Below are 8,407 nucleotides of genomic sequence, written 5' to 3' on the forward strand. Positions count from 1 at the left end.
TCTAACATAAATATGGCAGCATTAGGAAAATAGCTTGATCTTTAGAGAGACCCAGATTATCTTCACCTTAAAAGCTACCAAGACCCTGGTCCAGCAAGACTACCATCACAGCAGTAAATACATAGCCACCAACTTCACAGAAGGTTTTCCACTGAGACATTGTGAAAACCACAATCCATTACCGGTGGATGAGTCCCAGCTCTCTTACTACCTGGGGTTTCCAAGCAAGACTTACCTGTCCTTTGTTCCGGATTGGTTCCTGGGATCCTGGACCAACACAAAGAGAAGAGGAAAGCCTCAAGGGAAATAAAAGTGAAGGTTTCAGTGATAGTTTAAATATATATTTTTAAATGTTAGCTTTTTTTTAAATACTTCACGGTGATGGATGGAGTATTTCAACCACAATGGCAAAGAATGAATTACCGGCAGTGTCAGAGTTTCTTGTTGCTGTGGGAAGACAGCTGCCATGTTGAGAGGTGCCTGGTGGAGAGGCTCATGTGGTGAGGAACTGAGACTGGCTTCTATCCAACAACCAGTGAGGAACTAAGGCCCTAAAGTCCTATAGTCCACAAGGAACTAAATCCTACCAACAACTACATGAGTGAGCCTGGAATCTGATTTTCCCCAGTGGGGACTTAAGGTACCTACAACCTGGCTGTTATGGGCTAAACTGCATCCTGCCCAAATTTATATGTTTGAGTCTTAACTCCCAGCACTTCAGAACATGGTTTTGTTTGGAGACATAGTCATTAAAGAGGTAATGAAGTTAAAATGAGGTCATTAGGATGAGTCCTAATCCAATAGGACTGGTGTGATTATATGAAGAGGAAATTTGAACACAGACACATATAGAGGAAAGACCATGTGAAGAAGACACAGAGAGGAAACGGCCATCTACAATCCAAGGAGAGAGGCCTCAGAACAAGCCAACCCTGCAGATACCTTGATCTAGGCATCCAGAATTGTATGAAAATACATTTTTGTTATTTAAGCTACCCAGTCTGTGGTGCTTTGTTATGGCAATCCCAGAAAACTAATTAACTAAGTGACTGCAGCCTTGCAAGGGACCCTGAACCAGAGGACCCAGTTAAGCCATGTGCAGATTCCTGACTCACAGAACTAGGAGATAACAAATGTTTGTTGCTCTAAGGTGCTAAATGTTGGGAAAATATGGTATGTAGCTATGTTGTTTTGCACATGTGCCACATAATGATGTTTTGGTCAACAACAGACCACATATATGATGGTGGGCCCATAAGATTGTAATACTGTGTTTCTATTATGCATTCTCTATTTATAGATACACAAATACTTGCCACCGTGTTACAATTGCCTACTGTCTTCAGTACTGTAACATGCTGTACAGGTTTGTAGCCCAGAAACAATAGACTATACCATACAGTCTGGGTGTGTAGTAGGCTATACCATTTATGTTTGCGAAGTACACTCTATGATGTTCACATAATTATGAAGTTGCCTAGTGATGCATTTCTCAGAATGCATGCCCGACATTAAGTGACACTTGGCTTTATGTCTATCATGCATTTAAGATATTGCAATATAGTTAACTTATGTTTTAATACACCTCTTAATTCTGTTTTGATCCCACACCAACCAAGGTGCAAAACTAATTTTTTCACCCATTTCCATAAAAAACACAATTACAATGGGCCTAATGTGGTTTTTGTCGTTTTCCCTGAAGATTTGTGGTGGTATAGGAAGCAGTCACAGCACCCTGTATAAAGCTCTTCCATGGCCTGCCCCCTTTTCGCAGTCACCTCTATTATTTGAAGGAATGGTCCAACCAACCTCAAAGCTCTGGAAATTTGCCCCAAAATAATTTTACCCTGAAGCCATTGAAGCTTAAGTTTCAGACCCCAGTTTCACATTCCTGTGAGTTCTGCAAGTCACTGGGAGCTATAGAGTCTTCTAGGTAGATTTGGGAAACAAGGTGAAAATACCTCAAGAAATCTCAGAAGCCAGGGGCCTGCATCTCCAAGCCTCTGGCAATTTTCTTGTGGTTTCTATCCTCACTCTAGATATTTGCTTTTGAGACTGATTTTGAATTCAGAATTTTATATTCTCTCAAAAAGAGAATTCTCCAAATTCTATAAGCTTCAGGCTCTACAAAACTTGTCTATTCTGCCTAACTAGATTTATCATAGCACGTACCTGCCTCATGAGGACTTTTCATATCAGACCCTTAGATAATAATATTTCCGCATGTAAGTAATAATATTTCCGCATGTAGTTATGTGTGAATAATTTTCATGCATCTATATCATGTTGGCCATAGTCAGTGTCCATGTCCAATTTATTTTTTGTGTCCTTGGTGCTCAGAAAGTTACCAGATGTTCAGTCAGAATTTTATTTAAAATATTTTGATGAACTAGATTTAAAGATAGATTAAATTAATTCCTACACATGATTTAATTTAACGGATAAAATAAGGGACTGAGCATTAGCCTGAACTGTGTACTTGCATTAGCCCTGATGTTCCCCAGAGGGAATAATATGTGAAGAATACTGCATAGGCTGAAAAACAAGAGTTCCCAGCAGACCAATATTCTTTCTTTCTGCACGCTGTGAGACACCTGGGGAAAGTTCTCCACATTTGGTTTTTCAGCTACTCCACCCATGACTAGAAGGAAGATTTTATTTTATTATTTTATTTTATTGTATTTTTTAACAGTAAAAGAAAAAATTATTGTTATTTTAATGAAAAAGAACCACCTGGAAAGTCTAGTGACATTTTTGAAGGCAGGGACCACTTTTTCCAGGGATTTGTTTCCCTATGCTAGTGCTCCATTCACCCTTGCACCACTTCAGCAAAGCACATAGTAGGTGTAGCAGGGAGATGTTAAGATGGAAACTTGGCCCTGACCATAGGCCAAGCCAGGGTGTCTAGTCTGGATTTATCCATAAACATCAATATTTATCACTAGATGATATATTGATTTCTTATCTGCCTCCTATACCTATTGATCTATTTTTCACAGCTTATAGTGGGGAGGGGCATGTTCAGTTATTATCCTTAAACCAAAACAATCTCTTCTTGAAAAATAGGATGCTATGCTCTGATGTTTGCAGAGGCCAGGAAATTCTTGCTCTGAGAGTTCCAGAAAAAAAGATTTGTCCAGATTTGAACTAATTTCAGAAAAACAAAACAAAAACAAAAAACCATCCAAGGTTAAGAGGTGACTTCTGACTCACAGAATGAACAAGAAGGCAGGGGAAAAAAATAAATCCCCCAAGATTCAGGTCAAAGGAAATGAACAGAAGGATGATGGAGTGGCCCAGAGGAGGATCACGTGACAGAAAAGTCAAGATAAATTAGTGGCAGGACAGAGGAAAATAACTAAAGACCTGCAGGATCCTGAAAGAAAGAATGAAAGGAAGCAGATGAAGATTCTAGAGCCCAGCTGAATAGCCAGGCCGCCTGAGGGTAAAGAGGGAGAGAAAGAGGAAGCAGTGAATCAAATCAAAGAAGGATAGAAAAATACAGAGAAACAAGCCAGGGCGCGGTGGCTCTCACCTGTAATCCCAGCACTTTGGGAGGACAAGGAAGGCGGATCACATGAGGCCAGGAATTTGAGACCACCCTGGCCAACATGGCAAAACCCTGTCTCTACTAGAAAAATATGGAGGAATGTTTGAGAGATTGTGCACTGCCAGGGGTGAGGACATAAATTTATTTGCTATGTGAATGTTTTTTGAGACTCATCTAGTTCCTTTACAATTTTAATTTAGAATTTCTTTAACTCCAAATCAGGATCATTAGCTGGGAGTTCTTATAAATCAAAAGCAAAACAAAGCTATTGCAAACAAGTGAGAGTTCTCATAACCTTAATCAGAAAGGCTTGAGTTGCATTTCCAAATCCTGTCTCTAGAGACCGCGAGTTTTTAATGATAGTATTTCCATGAAAGCCCAATTGAATACAATCACCACCCAGACCAAAGTGTAGGGAAAATCATAAAGTTACTTTCAAATCCGAGTCTTCTTTGAAATTTAAAATTATATTCCATGATAATGGTTCTCATAAACCTTAATGCAAGGGAAAAAAAAAACTACAGCAGAATAAAGAAGATTTAAAAAGAAGCAGGATAGGAAAAAAGACAAGCCAGAGGCTGGCTATATCTTTTCATAAAGCACACCAGGTCTCATAAGCACATGAGAGCTAGGCCCAGAAGTTTCGAGCCTTGGAGACTCACTTCAAACAAATTCCAGGGAAAGACACTCAATTAAGTGTTCAGGACAATTGTATATCCCCAGTGCACTCATGTACTGGAAGTGCTTAAACTCTGCCCTCAGTGGTCAATAAAATGGTATTAAGTCACAGACAACCCATTGCCATTGGTATTGGCTGATGTCTCTGGTAGTTTATGTGATGACAAACATTAGCCTTAACAGCAGAGCCTTCCTTTCTTTGATTTCCATGTGAAATTCTGTGGCTGGGAGATGTTTATGTTCACATGAACATAACTGTAAGCAAACCATCTTATGGTAGACATCTCTCCAGAAAAAGCAAATTCCATCTTTTTAAATAGAAAAAAAACAGCAGCAAAATGAAATTAATGCCTTTGGCTCATTGTGTTGTAAAATTATCCTTGAAGTTACTTCACACTGCCCTAAAAAATCATTGAATTCAGATTATAACACAGCTCTTATGAAGCTGTTAGGCAGTTGCATCTTTAATGAGGCTGAGTAGGTAAGAGGAACAGATACTCTAGATTGAAAGCCATCTCAAAAAATGTGAAACAACTGTATTAAATTTAATTTAATTTAACCAATGGGTGTATTTATTCCCTGCCTTCTTCCAGAAAGGATTTAGGGAGCTTAGGTAATGTGGAGGTCTGAAGGTGTAGATACTCATGAAAGCCTCAGATTAATATCTAGAACATATAACGTGTCCAGATAGTTTTCAATTATCAATGCATTAATCTAAGCTTGGAAAGGACTTTTAAACTGCAATGAAACCTCAACTAGTTTCAAACCTGCATTTTTTAGTAAGCTATTTTGTCATTTGGAGACCCACACAAAAAACCTATTGTTCCTTTAAAAAGGAGAGAGAGAAAAAAAGAAAAACAACCTGCTGGTGTTGCTTTGTTCATCTTATCACCTTATCATGCAGCAGCCTATTCAGGATCAAATGTGGGAAAGTCTGTGTGTGAGATTAAGCCCTATACTCAGCACAGGAATTTCTTGGATAAATGTCTTTCTTAAATGGATAGCTATGTAAAAAACAGAAGAGAAACTCTATTATTACAATGCAGTTGGGTTTTTTTGTTCTGTATGTTTCAAATCTAATATTTAAAATTAAGAAAATTCAAAGCAAACCATCTGTGTGGATGTTTTCATACTCCATTTTTGTGACAATAGCCTGCTTAACCGAGATTATTAGTGGATTCTTTCAATAAGAGGAAGAGAGTAACATCATTAAGATGGTATGCCTCCACTATCCTTTTTTTTTTTGAGATTAAAGAGTGACAAAAATATTTATATATATGTTTTTATTATTAAGACGGAGTCTCACTCTATCGCCAAGGCTGGAGTGCAGTGGCGCCATCTTGGCTCACTGCAACCTCTGCCTCCCAGGTTCAAGCAATTCTCCCACTTTGGCCTCCTGAGTAGCTGGGATTACAGGCACCTGCCACCACACCTGGCTAATTTTTGTATTTTTAGTAGAGATGGGGTTTCACCACATTGGCCAGGCTGGTCTCAAATTCCTGACCTCAAGTGATCCGCCTGCCTCAGCATCCCACAGTGCTGGGATTACAGGCGTGAGCCACGACAACTAGCCAAAAAGTGTATATTTTCTTTAAAAAAAAGTTATTTTCTGCCTAATTACTTCAATATTTCATGAACATTGTGGGGGAAAGAATATTCACACAGTTCTCTAAATATATCAGTGAGTTGAGGTACCAAATACAGAATTCTACTGAATTCTAATTGCAACACTGAAGCAGACTTACTGTAAGATCTTGCTACCTGGACTAACCACAGACTATACCCAGATTCCATCTGCGAGATGTAGTGGAGCCAAACATCACACCATTGAGGAATATTTATTATATATCTTTCTGTAGAGGTGAGAGAGTATTTATAGATATAACAAACAATTGGTCAGATACTACTGGAGATTTGGAAGCTTCACTAGGTTTTTCACTAAATTTGTTGATAGCCAACTCTAAAGCTCATTCTACTACTACTAGCCATCTTCCCTTGGACAATTTCATGGACATCGCTTCACTGAAAAGTAAAATGAGTAAGTATAATCTCACTAGTACATGAATAACTATTATAAACACAATACTTTCTACAAGGTTTATTACTAATCTATGTCATTTAAGTTCTAGATTTTACAGTATTTTGGAGTGATGAATAAATAGCATGCTGTTCTTTTATAGCTAGCAAACAAGACTCAGCTTTGGAGACAAGAAAAAGGAATACAGGAGATGTTTCCTTGAATGAGTCTTCTTCCTAAACTCTGCTAGAAATATGTCAGAAAGTGAAGGTTACCTCAGTCTCCAAGTCATGAAAACATGAGGTCTTTCTGTTTTCTAGGGAAAGTATTTCATTTCCTAGTGTGGCTTTTTGCACACCCCAGAAGGAGGAAGACAAGCCATCGTGTCACCTTTACATGGTAGTTGAGATGCTTCACATTTGTACATAACATCTTATATGATCAAAAGAGGAACTCAAACTCGACAGGGGAGAATAAGGAAATACATCTAAAACTGACAATTATGTTAATCCCTCAATTCCCTGGGACCCCAAAATAGTCTCCTCTATTTGCCATTTCAAAATAGCTAATGAGAGGGTAATTGGACATGTAGACACTGAATTTCCACTGCTCATGGTTTCCTTCCCTGGGCTCCCAGTCACCCGGAAGGCCCCGGATTACCTCAAATGTCGTAACAGGTTCATCGCATTACGAATTACCTCCTTCTGCCAATAAACTACAAGTTCTTTGAGGACAGAAGCTGTGATTTATGGGCATTTGTATCCCCAGAGATTCAAAGAGTGCCTGATACAGAGTGGTGATAGATGATTTTATCATCTTATCATCATCATCCTCATCATCGTTGTACCTAAATAGAGGTTACTTCCTGTTTCTTTTATTTAACAATAACCTATTATAATATATACTATGCATTTTTAATGCACTTTACAAATATTGTCCTCATTTAATCCCTGTAAGGTGAATACTATTGGCTCCATTTTGCAGATAAGACACTGAGTCGTGAAAAGGCTAAGTAGCTCACACAAGATCACACAGCCAGTGACAGAACTAGGATTTGGCTGGACTCTTAAAGACTCTGGTTTGCCATTTAAAGGTACGCTGAGCTCCACAACACTGCCTTAGAACTTGCTCAGAGCAATTATATTACTATGGTAGGTTTCCCTGTCTCCCTTAAGACTCAAAGCTTCTGGAGATCAGAAACTGTATTGTTTACTTGCAAAATCATGGGCTTAGGAGCCAGAAAGATCTCGATCTAAGTCCTGCCTCATCTGCTTCTTCTTCATGGGATTAGTAGACTGATTTTCCCCTTGCTTAGCCATGCAGTTTGAATGGAATTCACCCCATTCTCAGCTACAACCATGGATCTTGTTTGCTTTAAACCAATCATCAGTGCCCAATTTTCTGGCCTTTGATTGATTTAAAGGTGAACACATGACCGCTTTGGACCAATGAGGCTCAGGTGGTATTTTGTGAGGGTCTCTGGAATAGAAAATCCTTTCTCTTCTGACAGAACTACAAGGCAAGGCGCAATCACTGATGGTGAAAGATAAAGATCATTATATTAGGAACTGTTGGCTGTCATACTGCTAATGTGAGGTGAGTTAGCCTTAGAAAGAGGATGCTACCTTGAAAGGCAGGGCAGATCTATGGAAATAAACTGAGTTTGTGGTGACATTGATAGCCACTTTAGTTCATCAGTTGAATCCCAATCTACTTGGTTTTTTCAGCTCTGTAAGCCAACAAATACCCTGCTAGTGTTTTAGCCTATGCCAGTTGTTTTTTCTGCTGCTTGTTAATAAGACACATACAGTCTTGGACAAATTATATAAAAATCTGAATCTTTGGCCAGGCATGGAGGCTCACGCCTGTAATCCCAACACTTTGGGAGGCCAAAGCGGTCGGATCACAGGGTCAGGAGTTCGAGACCAGCCTGGCCAATATGGTGAAACCCCGTCTCTACTAAAAATACAAAAATTAGCTGGACGTGGTGGCACATGCCTGTTGTCCCAGCTACTCAGGAGGCTGAGGCAGAAGAATCGCTTGAACCCAGGAGGCAGAGGTTGCAGTGAGCTGAGATCATGCCACTGAACTCCAGCCTGGGAGACAGAATGAGACTCGGTCTCAAAAAAAAAAAAAAATTCTGAATCTTTGAATGTTATCGT

This window comes from Pan paniscus, chromosome 10, assembly GCF_029289425.2.
Source record: "Pan paniscus chromosome 10, NHGRI_mPanPan1-v2.0_pri, whole genome shotgun sequence".
NCBI lineage: Eukaryota > Metazoa > Chordata > Mammalia > Primates > Hominidae > Pan > Pan paniscus.